At 35.8% G+C, this 25,570-nt stretch overlaps 1 protein-coding gene and 1 pseudogene across 2 annotated transcripts in view; one reads left to right on the top strand and one right to left on the bottom strand.

The window, feature by feature from the left end:
• Window positions 1-25,570, bottom strand: part of GRM1 (glutamate metabotropic receptor 1) — a 419,295-nt gene that overhangs the window by 163,640 nt on the left and 230,085 nt on the right. The window lies entirely within an intron of this gene.
• LOC125938985 (fatty acid-binding protein 5-like) lies at window positions 17,201-17,609 on the top strand (annotated as a pseudogene).

The following is a 25,570-nucleotide window of genomic DNA, read 5'->3' as shown; positions in this document are numbered from 1 at the left end:
CATCATAAAAGAAAAGGAAACAAAATGAGAAAAAAATTTCAAGGCAGAAGAAATGAATTTTGTTGATGACAGTAGGATTTTTCATCAGGAGAATGGTCTGATATTTGCAGACTGACCCTCCTCTTCTAGAGTCCCTGCACGTACAAACTATCGTGACCATGCCTGGCACCCGCTGGCTGTCATTCACTCACTTCAGCGTTCCTACTTTTTTCCTCCTCCAATCCAAATTTCAACGACTTTTGAAATGGTCTAAATTAAACCCGTCTTGCCCACTGTAACTCACGGTGACAACTCCCACTCTTGAATCTCTATACTATTTACATTCTTTTTCTCCTCCGCTTTAGCTTTTTGAAACAAATATCCACTCCATTTAGTTTTTCACAGTTGCCCCGGTGCTCACAGCAGTCCTCCAACATACATGCTGGACACCGATTTCTTAGGATAATCAAACACTAAGATCCTGGTCCTAATGCATTTCAGTATCATGTAATTATTAAAGCAATGGGTCTCCTTGGGAGTTAACCTAAGTCGTCTTCAATTTCTGCATTCGTAAGGCAGGCATCCTTTTATTATTCCAAGCCTGTATCGTTGAAGTGAGATAAATATTAATTACCAATATATATTCATCGTTCTGAGACATGCAGGTGAGCTTCAAAATAGTAATAACTCTTATATTTACTTTTAAAACAATTGAAAACATTTCCCTCTTTTGCAAAAACATTTTTTTAATATTAAAAGAATAAGAATGATTAGCAACCATTAGTTGCCAACAATTTATCCTAGTCAGAGATTTTGTAGCCAAACTACATACCTTATGCATGAAATTAAACATTGCTTTCAAAAATTACCTATTTCTTAAGGTTATGGAGGTTATATTCTCTGCAATATTCTTTTAAAAATTAGCCTAGATAGATTGATTTTATTCAAATGACTCAAATATCTGGACAATATATATTGTAGGTATACAATTTTAAAAAACATTTTGATGTTAAATTAATTGAAAACATTCAGATAGAATATAAAAAACATAGTGACATAGATTATTTGCCATTATTTTTTCCATACATTCTCTCTTATTCAAAAGATACTTTGGCAATAGTCATGTGTTTGGTTCCTCTTTATTTAAGCGACTAAAATAAAAGGCATGCATACGCACACCTTAAGAACTTCAAAAGTCACATCCTTATTGTAGTTACATAATAAAAGAGACTTTACATTTGTTCTAACAGGAGAAGGGTTGCAGAGAGACTAACTCCGTAATACATGCTTTCTTCCTATACATCTGCATAATCCTATATATTTGAAGAACATTTTAACAAAAGATACAGGGTTGAATTCCAGTACCAGGAACACACAACAAATACGTGAATGCTCCAACATTCAAATTAAAATGAAGGCAGATTTGCCCATATTCTCCTCATAATTGCCTTTCACTTAACTACTTCTAATAACCCTCTAACAATTATCCATCTGGGGAAAAAAAAAAAGGTGGGGGTAAGTTCCAAAGCATTGAATCCAATCTCTTACACTGCTGAGCAGCTGCCTTTAAAGGGGGCATTTTGCATTTACCCTCTGATTTATAAAAGAAGCACTTTCTAAATCTTGATCTCGGGAAATTAAAGGAGAGATCATGTGACTACCATTACAAATCTATCAGAATGGTGCCTCATAAGCCCTTGGCACCACTTAGAGTTTATAAGGGCGAGAACCAACTGAGTGGGTGTTTTTGCTCTTTGACAATATGGCTAGATTTCAAACCCTTGAACTGAGATTTTAGAAGACATAGGGAACAGTATTAACAATGAAGTTATTTAAGATAGAATCCCAGATTCTTTTGCAGTGTTTTTGCTTTATGTTTGAAGAATACCTCCTTCAAGTGACTTCTTTTCTCCTATAAAAAAACCGTGGAATATTTTCTCCTTCTCCACTGGGGCTGCATCCTTCTCCCGGGGCATTCTTCAAATGTTTCACATGCCCCTCAGCCCATCACTGTAGGAGTCCTGCACCAACGGAGTCCTGTACTATTCATGGGACCAGTGAATATAGTCACCAAATGCTCCTTTTAATAAAAGTGCCAGAGGACCAAAAACAGGCAGGCATTAGATTTTGTTGAAAAAGCATATTTGACACAGAAATCTCTTCTTACGTAGAGAGTTAGCATTCAAATAATTTATGCAATAGTCTTCTTGGGTTCACTGAACTCTAGGCCAACTTTATCAATTTGTGCTGTAGACAAAAACCTGCCTTTTGTTCCTAAACCATTTTGTGTTTTCATTGCATCTCAGGTACTCAATGATCTTATTTTGTTACTATGATCAAGCAGCTCCCTTGCTTATTTTAGGAATAAAGTCCACATTCCTTTACAAGGCATTTGGAGGACTCCATTTATGGCCAAAAGCTGTTGCCTTGTTCCCTTTCTACTTCTTGCCTCACAGTTCACTGGAGACACTGGTCGATTCCTAAATAAGTTCAACTCTTTAATTTCTTATCTCTGGGTCTTGGTCTTTACTGCTTAAACTAATCGAAATTCCATAACCGTTTGCAAAAACTGCCTAAATATTACCCAAAAATCAAGGCATGTGAAACACTCTCTATGAAGTCTCTATCAGTCCTCGCCTGTTTCTTCTCTTTACCAAAACGTTTTAATATTCTCATGCTGCTCACAATGTACTCTGTGGACTACAGATGTTTGTGTAGGTAAGGAGTCTACTGGATTCATCCAGTAATGTGTTTAGTCTATAAATACTGTTTATTAATTCTACCATTCTAGGCCCTAGGAAAGACACTGTGCCTTTAAGCAACTCACAATCTGGTGTTCTACTAGGTATCCAGGTGCACAGATAACTTTTATGTTTGTGTCCCACAAAGTAAATAACTTTGTATTTCAAACATAAAATGTGGCCAACAGATGGTTGCTGATTGAAACTCATGTGATAAAATAAATCTTAGCTAAACAATTAGGGGATTATCATATTAACATACTAAGGAGAATTTGCATTTTTAAAAATAATGAGCTCAGAAGAGATCCCCAAGCATCCTTCAGTGATGTTTTGGGAAAGATGGGCCTTCTTAGAACTTCTCAAATTACAGAAAATAGCCAGATGCCTACTTCATGCATCCATCATACTCTTTGGAGATATATTAACATAGATCCACATGAGAGGGCAGAGATAATGTTATTCTATGTCTGAACACAGCCTTGGAAGGCGGCAAAACACTGATAGAATGTAACAGTGTGGAAGACCACTGGGCAAAATTGAAAAGGAACTAGCATTTTCTTCAGAGCTATGGTCACAGGCAGGAATATGCACCCTGACAAAAGCTGCAAATGATTAGCTCAACAAAGGACTACCACATTTTAGAGATATGAACTTTTGCCTTATCTGTTCATTGAAAACTCATTCTTCTAATAGATGATTTAGCTTATAAATCATAGAGCAGCAATATTTGTGAATTATGCAATTTATTTGAAATGGCCATTTAATGGACTATACTCATATACAGGGAAAATTTAGTCTCTCACTTGGGCAGCTGCTCTTCATTCTTTTCTACAAACAAGGCAAGCAATTTTTAAGGTGACAAATAGCATACATTTAGGAAAATGTAATACTATGCTACAAAACTTAATGGCAGGCAAACCTCAAAAGACTTAGAAATTTGGTTTGAATGAGATAAATATTCAAAGGACCGCCTGCCTATCGGAAGGCTTTCTGAAGCTAAGTTCCCCTCCTTCTCTGCAGGACTTCCTAAGGGGCTTTTTATCTCCTCTCTCCCAGCAAAACTCTTTAAAGAGCCATCATAAGTCCCTCCCACCTCATTACTCACAGTCTGGTTCCAGGCTTTAGGCCAGACAGCCCTGGCAACCTCTCTGGACATCCTCAACTGGATATCACTAGAGCTTTTCTTTTCAAAAAAAAAAAAAAACCCAAGTTTATTGGATATATAATATTTAAAATTCAGCATTTAAAGGAAGCTGTCTGTAATATCTTCCCCAAAATGGTGCTTATGAAGCTGAGTATATGGAATCAATTTCCATGTGGTTAAGGCCAGTTCAGTTTCTCCTGGACAAGACTGTAACCAACAAACTCAGCTGTCACAAAGAAGGAAGTGGAGGAAGGAGGTAGCAGAATGGAAACTTCCAGAGGGTGATCAGTAAGTCCTGCTCTGTGTCCACAGGGCAGCATGCCCTTCAATATAGATTTTTTTCAGCCTTTGTTTTGAAATTCTTTCCCACAAAACTTAATTAGGGAGAAAAATCACTAAACAGCAATATTTCATTCCAATATTACTCTTAAAATATTGACATAATATAGAAGGTTTTCTGCTTAGGCAAATAGACAAAGTTTTAATGAAGGATTTAAAGACACTGAACCAGATAAAAATGCTTACTGAGTTCCGCATTGCTTCATTTTATTTTTTAAATATTTTGTATGCCAAGCATGTATTTTGGAGAAAAAAAAAAAAAAAGAAAGGAGAAGGAAAGAGGAAGTGTTGCATCCAGAATCTCATTTTAGGAAAACAATTTTAATAAGTGATTCTCTCTTTCTTTTTTTTTCTGTTTGAGTTCTTGAAATCATGTACTATTCCGAAAAGAGTTCATCCACCTAAATGTAATTTCCCAGCTAGCAAATTCTTGTGACAGATTAAAATATAAAACTTTAATCTACCATATGCAAAGAATATGTAAATTTAGGCTTCATCAATACCATCTTATGTCTGAATTCCATGAAAATTAAGTTTCTACCATTTCCTCGTTGATATTTAAACAGATCACTTTCCTACATTACATTATTCCATCTATTCCAGTTTGTCAAGTATTTCTTGGGCATACGTTTTGATGGTTTGAGTTCCCTTCCATCCGAAACATGAGGTTGGATCCAGATTTCTTTATCTGTGAAGTGAGTGATACTCCATGATCCCCATTGTCTCTTTCAATTTTAAATTCTACGCTGAATCATAAGGTTGTTGTGATTAAATGAATACGAGGAGGAACTCACTTTGAAACTACAAAACGACATGCAAATATGACTTAGAGACCAGCAACATTATTCATTGATGCTTATATTTTTATCAGTTGGTAACTTATGGAATCTGCCTTGATGGTCATTTCAGAACAGGGGCAGCATTTCTCTTAGGGGTCAATTGATAGCATTATAATGTCAACATTTACTTAACATCACTTGTATGCATTTCACTTGGCCTGCTTCAGAAGGACTCTCTGCGTGGTAGAAGAAAAAGTTCTTTCCTTAAGGGATACACATTTGTTTGTTTTTTTCCCTGTACTTAATTGATCTTAAATACCTTTTGTGGGGCGCCTGGGTGGCTCAATTGGTTAAGCAGCCGACTTCGGCTCAGGTCATGATCTCTCAGTCCGTGAGTTCGAGCCCCGCGTCGGGCTCTGTGCTGACAGCTCAGAGCCTGGAGCCTGTTTCAGATTCTGTGTCTCCCCTTCTCTGACCTTCCCCTGTTCATGCTCTGTCTCTCCCTGTCTCAAAAATAAATAGATTAAAAAAAAATACCTTTTGTCAATCTAAGAAAAAAAATTAATTAGAATTCTAATGAGTTTTCTGGCAAATGAGGACATGTTTCTTATCTGTTATTTATTGCCCTCTCCACCATTTCAGAGGTTTGTTGTTGTTGTTGTTGTTGTTGTTGTTGTTTTATTTTTTTATTAATGTCCATTTGAAAATGGCGGCAGGCTGCATTGGCTGTGGGAGTCTGCAATAGACTTATTTTTCAGATTTTAGTTTCTGCTATTTGTCAAGTGGCTACCTCAGAATGATAGGAATGTTACATTTATTTTAATGCTATAGCCTCACTACAGGTGAAGATTTAATGCAATTTGTGTAGTAATAAATGTACTGTTCTTATGAAATGCACTGTGATATTTTTAAATGATATGCAACAAAAAGTCAAGTATTTGTGAATTAATGCAGAAATATTCACTTGGAACTATATGGAAAATAAAATAAGTCAGGTCAGGCTGCATTTTAATTGGTATTAGAAAACTTTCAGAATGAATAATAAGAAATTTTTCTTTAGAAAATGATAAAATTGCAGATGCCAAATACTAGGGTGCATTTTTAAGGAATAAGCATTTCACATTTCTTTTTATTTATTTATTTACAATTTTATAATTTTATTTGTGTATAATTTCACATTTTCCATTTATTTCTTTGGTAAAATAAATCCTTATACCAATATTGCATGGTGGCTAACCAGCATCGATGGCTCTTAAATGTTGATACTCTCCTGTTATTTTTCGGTTTGTTTAACTTCTCTGTGCCTCACAGGTTAATTAAATGGTGCATTTAAGCACTCACTAAAGAACATGTCTTCAACAAGAACTAATTGTGATATAATTATCTCCATGTTGCTCATTTAGAAAAACAGTACAAGAAAGATGCTTGTGCACATGTTCATGTTAGTGAGTATGTAGCACATTTTTTATAATGGTTCCTGAATGAATACAAATTTGCTATTTACCACAGCAATTCTGGCCTTATTTTTTTGCTATTTTAAAAAATTTTTCCAGCCTTATTAAAGTATAATTGACAAATAACAATAGTATATATTTAAGATGTGCTTTTTGATATTTTGATATATGTCTGCATTATGAAATAATCACCCATAATCAAGCTAACTTTCTTTGCATGGTGAGAATATTTTGCAAATTCCAAGTATATAATACAGCATTGTTAATTATATGTTAATTATAGTCACATTGCTGTACATTAGACCCCCAGAACTTATTCATCTTTCATAACTAGTAATTTGTACTCCTTGACCAATACTTCTCCATTTCCTCTCTCTCTCTCTAGCCCCTGACAATCCCCATTTAAACTGAGAAAAGTAAGTTAAATTCTTCTACCATCAAATCTTATAAATATGGGGTTATAAGATAACATCCTGATAGATTCTGATTTCAAATACTCAACATGGTGTTTTACCCAGGTAGGTATTTAATAAGTGTTTGCTAAATGTAATAATAACCTCGATTATGGTGTTGGAAAGAATATACATTAAGTATTCCACTGTGATGAATTCTGATTGTGCCTAATTAGTATTATCTGTTCTTTCATGTGCATTTGTTTAAAATTCACTCAAAGATTAGTTTCTTTCCTAAAAAACACTGTGAGCATCTAACAAAACTCTGACTGATCAGACTGTCACAGCTATGACTCAAATCACCTCATGATGGCATACAATAGAATCTTGATAGCAGTTCTGAGGAAATTTCAAAATTTAGAACAATGGTTTTAATGAGGAACATCTGATGTCATTAAGATAGCCATCAGAGAATTATAGACTATATTTAGAAATATTTTAGATGTCAGTTGAGCATTCTGTTTCTGACATTTTTAGAAAGTCCATGTTGATTACTTAAATGTCATAAAATAATAATTACCTTGTGTTGAGCATTCTGTTTCTGACATGGTGCCAGGAGGTAGAAAGATACATGGATAGTCACTTCATTATATCATTCTGACCTCACACTTCTGTTTCATAGAAAATATGATCTGCTGCTTTATAGTGATAATTTATTTTAATACAATAGTTTAAGCAAAAAAAAAAATATTTCCAGGAGATCTAAAATATGACTAATAGGGGCGCCTGGGTGGCTCAGTCGGTTAAGCGTCCGACTTCAGCTCAGGTCACGATCTCGCGGTCCGTGAGTTCGAGCCCCGCGTCGGGCTCTGGGCTGATGGCTTAGAGCCTGGAGCCTGCTTCTGATTCTGTGTCTCCCGCTCTCTCTGACCCTCCCCTGTTCATGCTCTGTCTCTCTCTGTCTCAAAAATAAACTTAAAAAAAATTTTTTAAATATGACTAATATGTGGTCTTGGCTTGATACTGATACTATAGCCTGATCATGATATAGCAGTTAAATAAATTCAAAATCCAATGAGCATATAACAATCTGCCTTAGAGGGCATAGCTCGGTGCTAGGGATTCAAAGAGGATGGGGACCCAGTATCAGTGTTCCCAGGAGCTTAAAGTTGGAATGGGGAAGGTCGGGCAAAGACACACATGCACATAAATTACACAAGGTAGAACATCATGAGTTATGAGAAAGGAAAGAGAGGAAAGGAAAGAAAAGTCATAACCAGTTAATAGAGGGGGAAGGATCTCAAAAACTCAATTAGGAGGTAGTTTGTGAGCTAAACCTTGATAGGATTTTTTAAATAGACTTTTCAAATTATAAATCTCTACATCAGAATTTCGTTTATCCCACTACTCAATAAATATTTATTGGGTGTCTCCCATTATTGAGTATATGGTTGTCACTGAGGAAACAAATGAATAAGTACTTGTTATCAGGAAAAGCAAAAGATATAAACAAGTTAACAGATGATAATACAATGCAGTCGGTGGAGATGAAGAAATATTTCACTCCCTGGGACAAGGAAGAACTGGAGATTAAGAAAACCTTTTGGGGAAGAGGTGATAAATGAGTGAACTTCTTTAAGACAAGTAGACATTGTATAACTCAGGTGAAGTCCTGGGAGGTGGTAATGTGGTTAGCATGTTTATGTGTTCAGTCATTAAAAACTGTAAGTTACTTATACCTTACCAAGTAAAAAACTCCCACTAAGAGAAAACATGAGAAATGTTAGTTTCAGGTGGCTGGAAGCAAAATGATTAGCAGAAGTTGTCAAAGAAGGTGGTAAATTGTGAGAATGTGTCAGAATGCCAAAGGCCTCAGAGGTCCTGCTATGGAGTTCGCTCTATATCTTGAATGCTTGGAGAGCTATTCAACAGAGAGACATGAATAGGAAGGACATTATCACCGGATGTAAGAGGTTGGGGATTGGGGTGCATGACATAAACCGAGTTGGATTCTAATAAGGTCTCTCCGGAGGCACAGGGAGAATGAATTGTTGGAGGAGGGCACGTTGTGAGACTAGCATAAGGAAAACAAGTTACAAAGAGAGAATAGTACAGATGAGAACTGATAAGATTCTTTACTTGGTCAGTGAAAATATGGTTGGAAATAATTGAATGATTGCAGAGGTGTGAAAGAAGGAGTCCAGGGGAGCCCAGAGGGAATTCCAGTGGAGCCTAGTGTTGGTAGTAATGTAAAGAAAAGAGTGAAGAAAGGTGGCTAGTTCATTCTGGTTGGATGATTAATGCCATTTCTTGGGACTAAAACAAGAGAAGTGTATCTGAGAAGAGTGATAATAAATTTACAGCCTTGCAAACTGAAAAATGTCTCATCTACTGGAAAAACATAGCACCAAAATAAAAATAAATTTAAGATTTATAGGTTTATCTATTACTCAACTGATTATATAATCTATGGCTTAAAATAAAGTATGGAGGGGCACCTGGGTGGCTCAGTCGGTTAAGTGTCCGACTTCGGCTCAGGTCATGATCTCATGATCCGTGAGTTCAAGCCCCGCGTCGGGCTCTGTGCTGACAGCTCAGAGCCTGAAGCCTGTTTCAGATTCTATGTCTCCCTCTCTCTCTGCCCCTCCCCTGTTCATGCTCTGTCTCTCTCTGTCTCAAAAATAAATAAACGTTAAAAAAATTTAAAAAAAAATAAAGTATGGAAAATAGGCCTGAGGTAGACCTGATCACAGTTCATGTACTCACTAATCAATCTCATAAGGATATTAGTGAAGGCATAAAACCAGGAATGAAGATCCCACCGAGGCAGTCATCACCATATAGGTAAGGTACTACTAGAGTATAGGTAAGGTACTACTATTCATACTAAGGTATGAATAAAATCCCCATGAGATTGGGTTTAGCAAAAAAGGACACAAAGGATTTGAAAAGTCAAGGAAGGAGACTTTATTAATTGAGTGGAGAGATGGAAGATGGGAATATACTGGTGCTAAATGTGCTTGAGGAGGAGTTTAAAGAAGGAAGTGGTCCACTGAATCCAATGCTATGGAGAGATCAAATGAGATGAACACTGAAAATATTGCCTGAGATTTAGCTACCAAGAGGCCACTAGCATTTATGTGTATCTTTGAAAATTCAAAAATAATACTATAAATTATTTGTGGGCCCTTACACATGTAGTAAAAGTATAAAAGCACTGTCAGGAAAAGTCCATACCAACTCTCAGCTAGTGGCCACTTCAAGGGCAGAACTGCAGCGTTGCTCATCTCCATTTGCGCTGTATTTTACATGAATAGTGTCCTTGGAGGTGAGCTACATAATGATCCAGCTCTGGGGAAATAACAACAGAGCTGGCTATTAATAAGGGAAGTAGCTTTAAAACAACTAAAATCAAAATGGCAGTATGTTAACATTTGCTAAATACGACCGGTTTGCATGGATGTTTGTTACGTTTGTTTCTGAACTATCTATATATTTGAAATATTTAAATAATTTTAAAGGCATTCTTGACACTTGCCTGGATTCTCCCAATGTTGTCCCATGTGCTTTTTCCCTTTGCTGATTTGCTCTGTATCCTTTCATTGTAAAAATCTGTAGCCATGAGGGCCACTACAGAGTGAGTCCTATGAGTGTTCCTAGCAAATCATTGAACCTGCGAGTGGCCTCCAGAACCACCGGCCCAGCTAGGTTCAATGCACCTTCATTTGAAAAATTCTGAGAGCATCTGAAGACATGCAGCCTAGGCTAACACATCTACTGGCAGCCAGCAAGAAAAAGCAGACTCCTAGTGCATGGTTCAGACTCTTCAAGTTCATCTGTCAGATGCTGCCATTGATTGGCAGACCTGAAAGCCCAGTGAATCTTGAACTTGACTCCGGTGTATCTCAGCTTAGTGATTCCAAACCATAACATGAGGATAACTACCAGAAGACAACCAGCACATTTTTGAGAAAGTGGTGTAGGGCCTTTTATAGACATGGAGTAGTTTATCAGATGAATTAATATATAGCTATTGATATATTAATATACTATTAATACATATCTATTGATATATTAATTATATATCTATTAATATATATCTATTATATTACTATATATCTATTGATTAGTAGCTATCTATTGATATATTAATAAATTAATTAACATATAATTAATATGTATAATATATATATTAAAATTCTTAATTAACTCCTCTTCTTGTTATAGACTTTGGACTCAGATGTCTCTAAGAACAAATCCCAAATCCATAACTAATTATGTATAGGTAAGGCATCTTTGAAAGTGACTTAACCTCTGAGTTTCAGCTTCCTTATCTGTGAAATTATTTGCCATGAGTATTACCTAACACATACAAAATTACTAGCACAGAATTTGGCACATAATAAGCACTTAACAAATACTGTTCATACATGATTTTTCATATATTCCTGTGTACTGTGTCTTCTGCATTCTGAGTTAAGAAGGCAGAACAAGGGCATTGGTCAAAATTTCAAGGCATTAATCAAGACCAAAGATTTCCTTGAGAATTCAAAAGCAGGAAAAACTGAACAGGAGAATAAGTCTTGTGGGACTTTGGAAACTACTGTATGAACAACCTGGCAAACCATGTTTAACATGAAAAATACACACACACACACACACACACACGCACACACACAGCCTTCTACTCCATGACACAAAGTGATTTGTGTAGCCATTATTGACTAAATCTAATACCCAATATAAACTATGACTCAAAACAAAACATTACATGCAAACTTTAAAATATTATTTTAAAAATTCTTTGCTCACTTTACGTGGTATTTTTCACATTTACTAACACATGATATTTTTAAAGTTAACTATTTAATATGTATTATTTTTTAAAAAATCACACCGAGGTCTTAATTTTGTTGAAAAGTTAAATTCTTTTGGATTAAAAATGCTATTTATTTATTTATTTATTTTTTAAATTTTATTTAAATCCAAGTTAGTTAACGTATTGTGTAATAATGGTTTCAGGAGTAGAATTATGATTCATCACTTACATATAACACCCAGTACTCATCCCAAGAAGTACCCTCCTTAATGCCCATCATCCACTTAGCCCTTAGCCACACGCCACACCCCTCCAGCAACCCTAAGTTTGTTCTCTGTATTTGAGAGTCTATTCTGGTTCACCTCCTTCTGTGTTTTTATCTTATTTTTCCCTCCCTTCCCCATGTTCATCTGTTTTGTTTCTTAAATATGCATATCAATGAAGTAATATATTTGTCTTTCTCTGACTAACTTATTTCACGTAGCATAACACCTTCCAGTTTCATACATGTTTTTGCAAATGGCAAGATTTCATTCTTTTTCATTGCCAAGTAGTATTCCATTATATATATATATACATACATATATATATATATATATGTATATATATACACATATATATGTATGTATGTATATATATACACACATATATATGTGTGTATGTATATATATATATATACACACATATATATGTGTGTATATATATACATACATACATACTATATGTGAATGTGCCCCTTTGAATCAGCATTTTCATATCCTTTGGATAAATACCTAGTAGTGCAATTGCTGGGTCATAGGTAGCTCTATGTTTAATTTTTTGAGGAACCTCCATACTGTTTCCCAGAGTGGCTGCACCAGTTCTCATTCCCACTAGCAGTGCAAAAGTATTCTCCTTTCTCCACATCTTCATTGGCATCTGTTGCTTCCTGAGTTGTTAATTTTAGCCATTCTGACAGGTGTGAGGAGGTATCTCATTGTGATTTTGATTTGTATTTCCCTGATGATGAATAATATTGAGCATCTCTTCATGTGTCTGTTAGCCATCTGGATGTCTTCTTTGAAAAAGTGTCTGCTCATCTCTTTTGCCAATGTCTTTACTGGATTATTTGTTTTTTGGGTGTTGAGTTTGAAAAGTTCTTTATAGATTTTGGATACTAACCCTTTATCTGATATGTCATTTGCAAATATCTTTTCCCATTCTGTCAGTTGCCTTTTAGTTTTGTTGATTGTTTCCTTTGCTCTACAGAAGCTTTTTATCTTAATGAAGTCCCAATAGTTCATTTTGGCTTTTGTTTCCCTTGCCTTTGGAGACATATCTAGTAAGAAGTCGCTGCAGCCAGGGTCAAAGAGTGCTATCTGTTTTCTCCTCTAGGATTTTGATGTTCCCTATTTTACATTTAGGTCTTTCATCCATTTTGAGTTTACTTTTGTGTATGGTGTTTAAAAACTATCCTCTAGGGGCACCTGAGAGGCTTAGTCGGTTGAGTGTTGGACTCCTGATTTCGTCTCAGGTCATGGTTTAGAGATTCCTGGGATTGAGCCCCATGTCTGGCTCTGTGTTGACAGTGTAGAGCCTGCTTGAGAGTCTTTCTCTCACTGTCTCTCTCTCAGCCCCACTTACACACACACACACACACACACACACACACACACACCACAGAGTCTCTCTCTCTCTCTCTTTCTCAAAATAAATAAATAAACTTTAAAAAAGAAAACAAAAACTATCATCTAACCATATACTGTGTGGTAAGAATCTTAGTCTTATTCTTTGTGTTGGGCTACATCTTTTAAAGAAATTAAATTTATGATAGAGCTGTTGAAATTCTATTACTTTAGCTATACAGTATGTAATAACTACATTCTATAACTAAACTGGATTATCTAACAACTTGCTTGAGAGCACTGACTAAGCCTATCTAATTTGCCCGACTGGACAATAAGCAAAATTTCCAAACCATATAGTCTTAAAAATGAATACATTTTCTCTTTAATAATGGCTTTCTCTAAACATCAGGGAGTACAAATGCTTAGTTGCAGCATTGTATTTTTCAAGACAATGATATTTATTTAGCAAGAATCGAATTCCTTGACTTACTGGAATTAAATTACTACTTAGGAACAGGAACAGTATTAATATACAGTTTTCATTAAGATGCTAATTTATTTAGCATTACTTAACTCTCCAGTGAGTACACATTCTATAAAAAAAACAGAATTCTGAAGTAATGTAATTGCTAAATATTCCCTACAGTATAAGAATTGCACACATTCTTTCAAATTGATTTGTAATGGCATTATAGCAAAAAGCTGAGAATTTATGCATTAGCCTAATTCTTTTTCTTCCTCATGAGAAAATTAATGATACAAGTATAAATGAAAGACTTGATATTTCTATAACTGTGTACTTGGTTTTTGTGAAAATAGATTAAACTAGCCTAGCTAGTTTGTTATTTTGTTCCTGAAACAATGTACAAATTTTAGTCATTGAGATACAAAAAAACAAAAATTGGAATGCAAAAGGCTACAGTCCTTGCATAAAAATAGGCAGAAAATAGTGTTAAAGCAATAAATAAATTTATACTTGTGTGCAAGGTAATTTAAGGATCTAATTTGAAGTGTTTCTAAATTGCTATTTATCAGCACACTGTTTACTGAATAACCCTTCCCCACTATTTTGTTAACTTTTTATCATGTACTTAAAATGTTATATATAAAGCTGTAGAGAAGATTATATGAGTTAACTATAATCCCACCATCTAGACAATAATAATATTATGTTTGGTTAATTTTTTCCAGTCTTCTTTCACATATATATACATTTTCTCACAAAACTCAAAACATACTAATAATTTCATATTCAGTGTTTTATTTGTGATTATATATAAATGTTCCCCACATCATAAAAAAGTTATTTTTAAATATTTTTATGTCTATAACAGAAATATTCTTACCGCCCAATAGCTAGACATTTTTGCTGGTTTTGACATTTTTTTCTACTGCAAGTAATATGAAGTGAACATCCTTTTTCTTATATCTCAGTCAGTATCCTTAAATATTTTCTAAGAATAAAGTAAGAAGGGAAGTACTAAATCAAAAGAAATAAGCTTTTTAAATGTTGTTAATACATGTTGGTAGTTTGCTTTCCAGAATGTTACAGCCATTCACACATTTAATAGTTTCTGAGAATGTTCATCTACTCACAGTCTCCAGTATGGAGAAATATCATGTTATTATTTATTTAAATCTTTTGTAACTTGGTAGGTAAAACAATGTATCAGATAACTTCTTTAATTTGCCTTTGTTATTAATTAAATTCTATACACACACACACACACACACACACACATGCACATACATATGGAGAGTAACATCAGCAACATGGCTGCAAACATGTACCGGGATTGTGTCGCCCAAACCCCCAACAACAAAAACGTGGCATCCATTCATGGAAGAAAGTACTTTCGTGGGAGCTATGGCATCTGGCACTCTACACCAAGGGACCCGGGAAGAGCCTTGCCTACTTATGCATCAGTTAACAGGCAGATAGACCTTGGTCCTGCCTGTGGACACTGCAAAGGCACACGAACCAACTCCAGTTTCTCTTAGCTGTGATCCAGAAGCCCCCAGAAAAAAACTTAAACAATCACCCATGGGTAAGAGAGCCTTTGTGGAAGTCCAGGTTTTGAGCAAAGTTCCAGCATACTGATGACACACATACAAATACAAGTTTGTATGTACTGGAGAGGGATAGAGGAACAGTTGGACTTTATCTACATCTGCCCTCTGATGGCTGGTGCACAGTGCAGGGCCAAGAGAGATCTTCTCAAAACATTATTTCTCCCACAAGGAGAAAGTAAGAGCATGTGATTGAGCACCCAGCTTCTCCAGCTGTGTAGGATGCTGCCAAAGAGGTCCATTTCTTGGGGCACCTGGGTGGCTCAGTCAGTTAAGCATCTGACTTCAGCTCAGGTTACAATCTCACAGCTTGTGGGTTCAAGCCCCACATCAGGCTCTGTGCTGACAGCTCTGAGCCTGGACCCCACTTCAGATTCTGTGTCTCCCTCTTTCTGCCCCTTCCCCACTCTCTCTCTTTCTCTGTCTCAGAAATAAATACTTTAAAAAAATTTTTTAAGAGGTCCATTGCTCTCTCAGTCTTGGTAATGATTTTTGGATACAATACCAAAAGTACATGAAACAAAAGCAAAAACCGACAAGTTGAACTACATCAAACTAAAAGCCTCTGCACAGCAAAAGAAACAATCACCAAACGAAAAGGCAACATATGAAATAGGAAAAAATATTTGGAAATCATGTATGTGATAGGGGTTAATATTCAAAATATATAAAGAACTCATATAAGTCAAGAGCAAAAAACCCAAACAGTCCAATTAAACAATGGGCAGAGAAGCCAAATAATCAGTTTTTCCAAAGACATACAAATGTCCGTTGGGTACATGAAAAAAATTTTCAACATCACTAATCATCAGGGAAATGCATATCAAAACCACAGTGGGATGTCACCTCACACCTGTTTAGAATGGCTGTTATCAAAAAGAAAAGAAACAGCAAGTATTAGCAATAGTGGAGAAAAGGGAACCCTTGTACACTGTAGGAATGTAAATTGGTACAGCCACAACGTAAAACAGAATGAAGTTTCCTCAGAAAAATTAAAGATAGAACTACCATATGATTAAGCAATCCTACTTCTATGTATATATCGAAAGGAAGTCAAATCAGTATCTCAAATAGTTGTCTTTGCTCTCATGTTCATTGCAGCATTACTCACAATAGCCAAGATGTAAAAACAACCTAAATATCCAGCAATGGGTGAATAAAGATGTGGTATATATACAGAAGGGAATATTATTCAGCCATAAAAGCGAAGGAAATATATTTGCAAAAGCATTGATGGACCATGAGGGCATTATGCTAAGTAAAATAAGCCAGACAAAGACAAATACCGTGTGATCACACTTAAATGTGGAATATAAAAAAAGTCAAACTCCTAGAAACAGAAAGTAGAATAGTGGGGCCTGGGTGTGCAGAAAACATGTTGGTTAAGGGTACAAACGTTCAGTTACAAGATGAGTAAGTTTGGGGACTCTAACGTATGGCATAGTGATTATACTTAATAATACTGTATTCAATACTTGAAAGAAAGAAATGGTAATTATGTGAGGTGATACAGGTGTTACCTAACCCTACTGTTGTAATCATTTTACATATATTAATGTGTCAAATCAACCCATTGTACACCTTAAACTTATATAGTGATATATGTCTAGTTATATCTCACTAAATCTGGGGGGAAAAATGAATAAAACTTTTTGCTTACACATTCACTCAAAAAATATACATTAAATTAATATATTTTTGGTAATTATCCGTTTATGTCATTTTCCCATATGTTTCATATTTGTTACATCACTACAGTGTATGTATATACTCATATACATAGATGTTTATACATATGTATGTATACACATACAGTCTATTATATATGTTGAGAATATATTCCTAGTTTGTTGGTCAATCGTCCTTCCCACGCCCACCATGGCCACCATTCAGCAAATGGTAGGAAGATGGAGCTTAATGGAGAGCAAAGGCTTTGACAAATACATGAAGGAAGTAGGAATGGAGATGGCTCTGTGAAAAGTGGGTGCAGCGGCCAACCAGACTGTATCATCTCTTCTGATGGCAAAATCCTCATCATAAAAACTGAGAACACTTTGAAAACAACAGTCTTCCTGTAACCTAGAAGTTTGAAGAAACTACAGCTGATAGCAGAAAAACAGACTGTCTGCAACTACACTAACAATGTATTGGTTCAACATCAGGAATGTGATGGAAGGAAAGCACATTAACAAGAAAACTAGAAGATGGGAAATTAGTAGCGGAAGGTGCCATGAACAATGTCACCTGTACTTATGTCTATGAAAAAGTAGGGTAAAAATTCCATCATCATTTTGGACAGGAATTATCTGGGAGGATGAACAAACTCAGTTCAATGAGGAAATCCCCATACTGCTTTTATTTTTCATTACTGTGTTCAATTACCTTTATCATCAACAGTTTACATGCAACTATTTCAAAGTGTTGATTTAATTATGATCATCCCTTTGGTTAGTAAATAAACGTGTTTGTGCTAAAAATAAAATAAAAAATAAAAAAATAAAATTTGGTCTATCTTGATTCCTGTAGGCAAAAGATGTTTAAAGAGCCAATTTTATAAATACGTTCCTTTTTGATTCTTGCCATTACTTTGAAATATTTATCTATATTATCTTTCAGTGTACTGTTAATATAACATATATAATGTAAATTATAAATATAGACACACATATCATTTAATCTATCTAAAATGCATCTGGCTTATGCTATGATATAAAAATCTAATGGCTATTAAATCTAGTCAGATGGAGAATATATTTGTATAATTTTTCAGTGGGTTCTTAAGATCTTAAATGAAAATGTTTTTCTCTTGCTTTCACATGACAGCAACATCTTGGTTGGTCACAGATAACATACTATCTTCCACAAAATTCTATGGACATTTTAAAATTATCTCCCATCATAAAAATCTGAAACTAACCCAAGTTCACACCTTTGTGGCCAGTTTTCTTTTTTTGTTTCTGTTTTGCTTTCTGATCCTTGCTTATGGATTCATAAGAATATTTTATACTTTTGAAGTTCATAAACATTGCAAGGATGTATCTAAATGCCTCTTTTTTATAAATTTTATCTGAAGTATGGCATGCCCTTTCAATGAGTCCTTTGTAACTGAAGACTTTTTACAATTATGTTGTAAAGAATTACTTCTGTTTTAATGGCCTTGGCCTGTGCTATGAGAGTGCCTGCAATTCTGTTTGCATTTTTTTTCTGGTTATTTCCCATTTCTATAGTCTCCTTTCTCATCACTTTTATTTATTTGCTTTTCTCTCTGTATCTTGGGAGACCATCTCAAGGCTATCCCCCAAAATGAGACTAAATGGAATCGCACATGCTGATAGTTTTCAATACTGGATTTTTATTTAAGTCACTCGTGAAATGTAATAGTAACAGTAATAATAATAAAGTCGGGTAAGCTTAGAGCTATGACACCACACAGTTCATGAGACATTCTATTCTCTGTTGGTAGTGATTGCTGGAGTTGTACGATGATGTGGAACTGCCTAAGTCCTGTTCTAGACCAATTAAATCAGAATCTTTGTATGGTAAAGCACTGGCACATAAAATTTTTCTTTAGTTGATCCTAGTGTGCAGCCATGATTAGAGAGGTGGGGTGGCCAATGGCATATGGATAGGGCTTAGCGCATGGCCTGAAATACATCAGTGTTCAGGACATGTTAAACAGTCTCAGCTTTAGCATCTGCCTCTGTATCATCATATTATCCACAAAGCCAATTTTAATTCTTTAGCGCAGATTTTAATCTACTTTTGCTGTTCTGTTTTTTTATGCCTTCCTTACCCAATCTTCTGTCTGCCTCATATTCTCATCTTTTGGCTGTTTACCCTTGTTTCATGAAGACTATGTCTTGTTTATTCTATCAAATTTGTCAAGAAATTTCCTAAACTTATTTTCTAATTAGGTGCTATTTTCAAAAATAAGAACTCTATCCAGGCTCAGTTTTGCTAATGGACAAGATGTATGGGTTGGCCCCATGGATTGCTAAGAGTGTCTCATCAAGCATGCAGCCAGAATGTGAACCAGCATGCAGATTCTCAAGCATAGTTCTGTTGAATTAGGAGAAGCTTTTCTCTTATGACCTCTCTCTGGTTCTCCGTTGGCTTGAAGAGATAGAGTATACTCCACAACATGTACTGAAGACACAAGTATTCCAAACTCCCTCCATTTTCCTTAATTTGTCATTCAACAAATACTTACAGGTAATGTCCCTAGGTGCTAGAGAATGCAGAGGTGAACTATGTCCTTCTTTTCACAGAGCTTACATGTCAGTACCAGAAGCAGACAATACTTATCTACATAAATAAGATTACTTCAGATATTACTATTGCACATTAAGAAAACAAAATAGGACAACATTAAAAGGGTCCAGAGAAGAGCAACATTTACCTGATGGAAATACACTTACTGGGATGCCATGTGCCACTATCAACATTTCTGCTCTGATGTTTCCTATGACGTAGTATGCTGTCAAATGGACATGGGGGAGAAGTTCTATGACCACCTCAAAAGACACTTGCAGAAGATACCTGCCCAATGTTTTGGTTGGTCTTGAGCCAGGGACTCTTTTCCAGAGAGCAGAGACTACAAATAAAATGTCTCCCTACTTTCATTTAGAGTATCTGAGCTTGGTCTATTCCAAGTGAGAAAGTATCTATTAATTACCAATTAGTTCTCAATTCAGCCCAAAATGTTAAGTTTATCCAAGACCAACAATAGTTTTACAATCAAATTTAGTTGGGAAATTATTATGTTCTTTTTTTTCTCCATGTTAAAGGGCATTTTGTGGGAAATAGAGAATAGCAACATCTATCCAAACTGGACCAGAATGCTTAAACAGTTCCCTTATTTCTGTGCTCTAGGTGAGAAGCTGTATAAAAAATTCTTTGGTTATGTTTCAAGGACTTCAGGCTCTTCAGCCCACCCTCCTTTCCTACTCATTTTTAATGCCATTGTGTCTCTAGTTTAGTCCTCTTTACATTGTACTTCCTTACACTGTACCTTATGTTGTACTCTTCCTTACATTGCTCCTGCCCATCCCCTCCAGATGGATGTTTTAGTCAAACTGTCCCTTGGAATTTTATTCTAGTTTCATTCCTAGACATTGTGCTTCACTTCTTCCATGATCCCATGGTGTGTCACCTGTTGATCAATCCTTCCTGACTCCCTCATTCAAACCAGACTTCCAGTGACGTTGACTTTGTCAGGTGCCCTGGGTTTTCATTAGTCCTTCAGAAGAGTTCAGATGACTAACCAGGTTAAACCAGAGATTCTATTTAAATATTTCATTTAATGGCTTTCGCTCAGTGTCTCTACCCTGACTGTTGCCAAGTAGAATATTTAGATATTGAAAATACAGCTGTAAACAAGGCATACAGGTCCCCGATCAAATGCAAATAACAATACATGGAGAAATAGACAAGTCAACTAACAATGTTAAAACAGTATGATAAGCATGGTGATTGGAAAAATTCAGTGTTTTCTAAGAACAGACACTTATACTATATTTGAGTGGTATGGAAAGAAACTGTCTAAACTAGAATCTGATGGATGAGTTAAATAGGAATGAGCAAAGAAAAGAGATGGGAGGGAAAGAGCTCTCTAGAAGCACTAACATTTAATCATGAGCATGCCCATGTAATGAGATCAGCACAGTTTGCTAGGGAGACAGTTGGTGAGAGCTTGGACAAAAGAACCTTCATCAGTTCTCAGTACAGCCAGGGCAAGAAGCTTTCATTTTCCTAGATGTGACGGAAGTCTGTATCATGTATTAGAATTATTGTTAATTTATTCATTCAGCAACTATATCTACTACTTCAATGCAGAATGTGATGCTGGACTATAATACCAATTACGGGAGGTATGAGCCCTTCTCTCATGGATTTTATTCCTGCCTTGCATGTAGTAAGGTCTACTTGTAAGCTTTTTGGTTCCAGTGACTTCTCTGAAGTCAATGTGGTAGAACATTTTGGTGGAACAAACCTACAAGTAGATAAGTCAAGAATAAAATAAAATATGTAGGAAGAAAAGAGGGCAGGGTATTTTTTAAAAGGATTTAGAAACAAAGGGGAAGAAGAGAACTGAGATAAGGGAAAGAAAGAAGGGAAAGAGAGACAGAGAACAGAAACAGTACGTTTATGATGGAGAAAGCAAAGTATCATAAAAAGCTTCTTAAGTATAACAGACTGCAAATATTTGATATTACAGTCTTTCTAAATTAGGTTTAGAATACCTAGTATGCCTAACTCAAAATCTTCTGCATATAGTTTCATGAAAAGTATTTTATGGAAATAAGCAGCCCAGGGCTTTCTTTGAATGCCAAGGGACTCATTTTCAATGAAAATTTTGCATGAATCTCACTGCTGCCATGATAACTACCTGTCATCAAACTACCGTTCCAATGCCATCTTTTGCCACTGTAAGTTTTAAGGCCTTGATCAACATTTTCTACCTGAAAACTTCAAGAAAATTACTCTGACAACTGTAATCACTGTGTCCTTTAGACACAAGAAATGGCTTGTTACTGCAGCTAAAATCACAGTTATCTTTTTGGGGCAGCGGGGACTACTTTAAAGAAAGAACAGGTGGCTCAGTTGGTTAAGCGTCCAACTCTTGATATCAGCTCAGGTCATGATCTCAAGGTTATGAGGTGGAGCTCCACATCAAGCTCTATGCTGACAGTGCAGAGCCTGCTTGGGATTCTCTCTCTCCCTTTCTCTCTGCCCCTCACCAATTTGCTCTCTTTCTCTCTTTTTCTCAAAATAAATAAATAAATAAACATTTTAAAAAGCCAAAAAGAATAGATAGTTAGAAAATGTGTCTAATGGGTACCCTGTATTATATAATAATTTCAAGTAAATAACAACGTATTTATTGAGCACTTAATAACTATAGGGTCTCATGCTTAATGCTCAATAGAAACTAATGAGTTTAAAAAGGAGAGGCTGTAGCTCCTTCTCTTAAACAGGTCGTGGTCTTATTGTACAAGGGAAAATAAAACAGTCTCATTATAAATTTAAAATTAGGAGAATGTGCCATAAGAGAATTTAAAAATACATATAGAAGAAGGCATAAATTAGATTGGGGGATCAAGAAAGTCTTTACTGAAAAGATGACACTAGGATGGTCTCAGAATATAACCAGAATTTCAAAAAGTAAAAAAAGATCAGGTGCTATTCTAAATCAAAGAAATAGCATAAGCCAAGGCACAGAGGCAGAAAACTTATGTGCTATTTAGGGAAAAGTCTAGTTCATCTGGAGCACTAAGTAACAGAAAAGCACCAGTGGGAGAATCAAACCATGCTGTGGAGGACCATAAAATTTCAGTGAAATCCACACACAATTTTATAAATAATGGAGAGCAACTGTATTTATTGTAAAAGAAAAGACACCATAAGAACTTCTTATTATGAAAATTATAGGCAGTAATATGTAGAATAAATTACAGCAGAGAAAGGCTGGAATTTAGAATCAAATGTAATAGACAAAAAAAAAAAATACATGTTGAGGTTTGAAGGCACCCAATGAGTTGGTATTCTCTTTTCTCTGGCCAAGCTCTGGATCAACCGAAATTGATAAAGGAGATGGTGGGTGGGTACAAAATGTATTGAAGGTCATGGCTTAGAGGTGCAGCAATGACAGAGTTCCTCATATGGAACCCTAGCATATGATAGACTTAGCCACTGCAGACTGCCCTACAAAATTTCGGGTGTAAAAGAGGAAAGAAGATGGAGGGGATTAAATTAAATGCTCGGACCCTTTCCCCTAATACACTGGGGGAAGAAAGACTGAAGAGCCAGACAAAAGTCTACAGAGGTATTATGGAGGAGCTCTCTTTATGGGAAATTGGCAAAGTATTCCCACATCCCCAATAAAAGGGCTTCTATTTTCTTGGTGGTGGGGAATGATAGCTAACATTTATTACCAGCAAAAAAAAACCCTCCCTAAACAGTTTACATTTCATATTCAAGAAAATCTAGGATATAGGTACTGTTATTATTTTCATTTACAGGTTTGAAAAAAGTGAGCAAATTGGGCCAGGTGGCACAGCTTATAGTGACAGACCCCAAATTGAACCTAATGCGATATGGTTCCACAGTTTTCTCCCCAACTTCTATGCCAAGAGATGTGAAGACATGGTTCTGGAAAATACATACTCTTCAGGGAAGAGCTTATGGACAAGGAACCTGGGAGGGATTCAAGAAACTACAAGAGGGCTTTGTGAGGGAAACCAACTTAAACAAAACACCTCCTGGATAGTCTTGTTCTGAAGACTCAGAACAGTTTCAGTAGACTTGTGCGTGAAAGCTTGATTAGAGATACAAGAAAGAATAAATATGAAGAATTCGAAGCAACAAGAATACATTTTCAAGAAATATGTCATTTGAAGTAAAGGAGAGTTACAGTATGAAAGATTATGAAAATTGGAATGTGGAACAAAGATGTTTTGGGCAGTTTGTTAGGGTATCGGAGAATGTCTATAAAAAGAGAAGACACTTCCAGTGGAGAAGGACAATTTGAAGACACAGATGAGAAGGAACAAACTTAGGGGCTTATGTTCCAGAAGAGGCAAGAAGAAAAGAGATTGAGAAACAATATACCTTAAAATCAGGGACTTCTTTTGGTGAAGAGACACGTTGTTATTTGAAGACAGAGAAATCGAGGAGTCTCAACTAGATACACCTCAAACACAAATTAGAGAAATCACTCAGGATTTGACATAGATTGAGCCCTAAGGCTTCAATCCAGGGGGAATTGCCACAGTTCTCCTTGGAAATGGAATAGTGAACCAATAAAAAATAGACAAAAGATTGTTGGGAAGTGATGCCCAGCTGAGGCATGCTAGTATAGATGTGTTGTTGATCCCGTCAGTTGGGGAAAAAAGGCTCTTTTGACATGGTTGAAATAATACACAGTGACCAAAAAGTAACTTGTAACACTGTAAACCTATAACTTTCTTGTGTCTGAAGCATATAAACGGATTCAAGTCCTTTTGGCCAAACTCTTTGTAAGTCTAATGCTTTGGCAGCTGACTGACCACACATACATACAAATGAAATGAAGCATTGAGTCAATTATTTTATTCATTTGAGCCACTAACCACCCCCCCAAACCATTGAACCCATTATTTTACACCAAAATATATTTGTACTGAAAAAAGGCCAAATAGCACTTTCAATACAAGGAAAACTGAGAAAAGGTGTGCTTAATCTTCAAAGTCTTATACCAGAAAGCAGCAACAGATGCCATATGTGTGGAATAGAAAATTATTCCATTCTATTTCAAAAAGGAAATCCTAGTTTTGCTGAGGCTTAAATCACACCTTATTCTCTTCATTTTACTACTTCTTCTTCAATACTGTTTTTCTTTATATTCCGTATGTCTTTAATTCCTGATTTTTTAAAAGTTCATTTATTTTGAGAGAGACAGAGGTAGTATGGGGGGGGGAGGGGCAGAGAGAGGGAGAGAGAGAATCCCAAGCAGGCTCCATGCTGTCAGCACAGAGCCCCATGCAGGGCTCAATCCCATGAACTGCGAGTTCATGACCTGAGCCAAAATCAAGAGTCAGACATTCAACTGACTGAGCCACCCAGGCACCACCAACTTCACGATTTTTTAAAACAACTCCATTGTTTAGGAAAATATGATTAACACTATGTCTTTAGGTCAACAAAATGAAGGAGACTTCAGGTGTTTTGGTCATTCAAGCACTGTATGCAATTTTATTTGATGGGGAAGTGGGAGGCAGAATAAAGGGGGAAAAGTGGTATGAGAGAATTTGACATTTACAGAATGCCTACAATTTGCTGATATTATATACAGTGTAATAAAATGGTTTCAGCCTGTGCATTGAAACTCATTCATAAGTCATGAAATCAACTTAACGGCCCATGAACCAGTCTTTTAAAAAGTGAAATAGAATAAAATAAAATGAAACAGAGTACTACACATATGCTAAGAAAAATTTGGTTTAGAGAAACTTTTGTCTCAGTTACACATAACCAAACACATACATATCCATCTGTGAAGCCCAGGTCATGATATCAAATGTGTTACTTTGCTATGGATTATGGGCAAAACAGCTCTGAAGTCATCAGCTTAATGTTTTTGGCTAGTGAGAATACCTTCTACTTTTCCAAGCATCCTAATTTTCTTTTGAAGTCTTGAGATAGAAATGTTTAGGAGGAGAAAGAAGAAGAAGAAGAAGAAGAAGAAGAAGAAGAAGAAGAAGAAGAA

Source organism: Panthera uncia, assembly GCF_023721935.1.
Source record: "Panthera uncia isolate 11264 chromosome B2 unlocalized genomic scaffold, Puncia_PCG_1.0 HiC_scaffold_24, whole genome shotgun sequence".
NCBI lineage: Eukaryota > Metazoa > Chordata > Mammalia > Carnivora > Felidae > Panthera > Panthera uncia.
The sequence above is the reverse complement of the archived record's forward strand: the minus strand, read 5'-3'. Positions and strand labels throughout refer to the sequence as shown.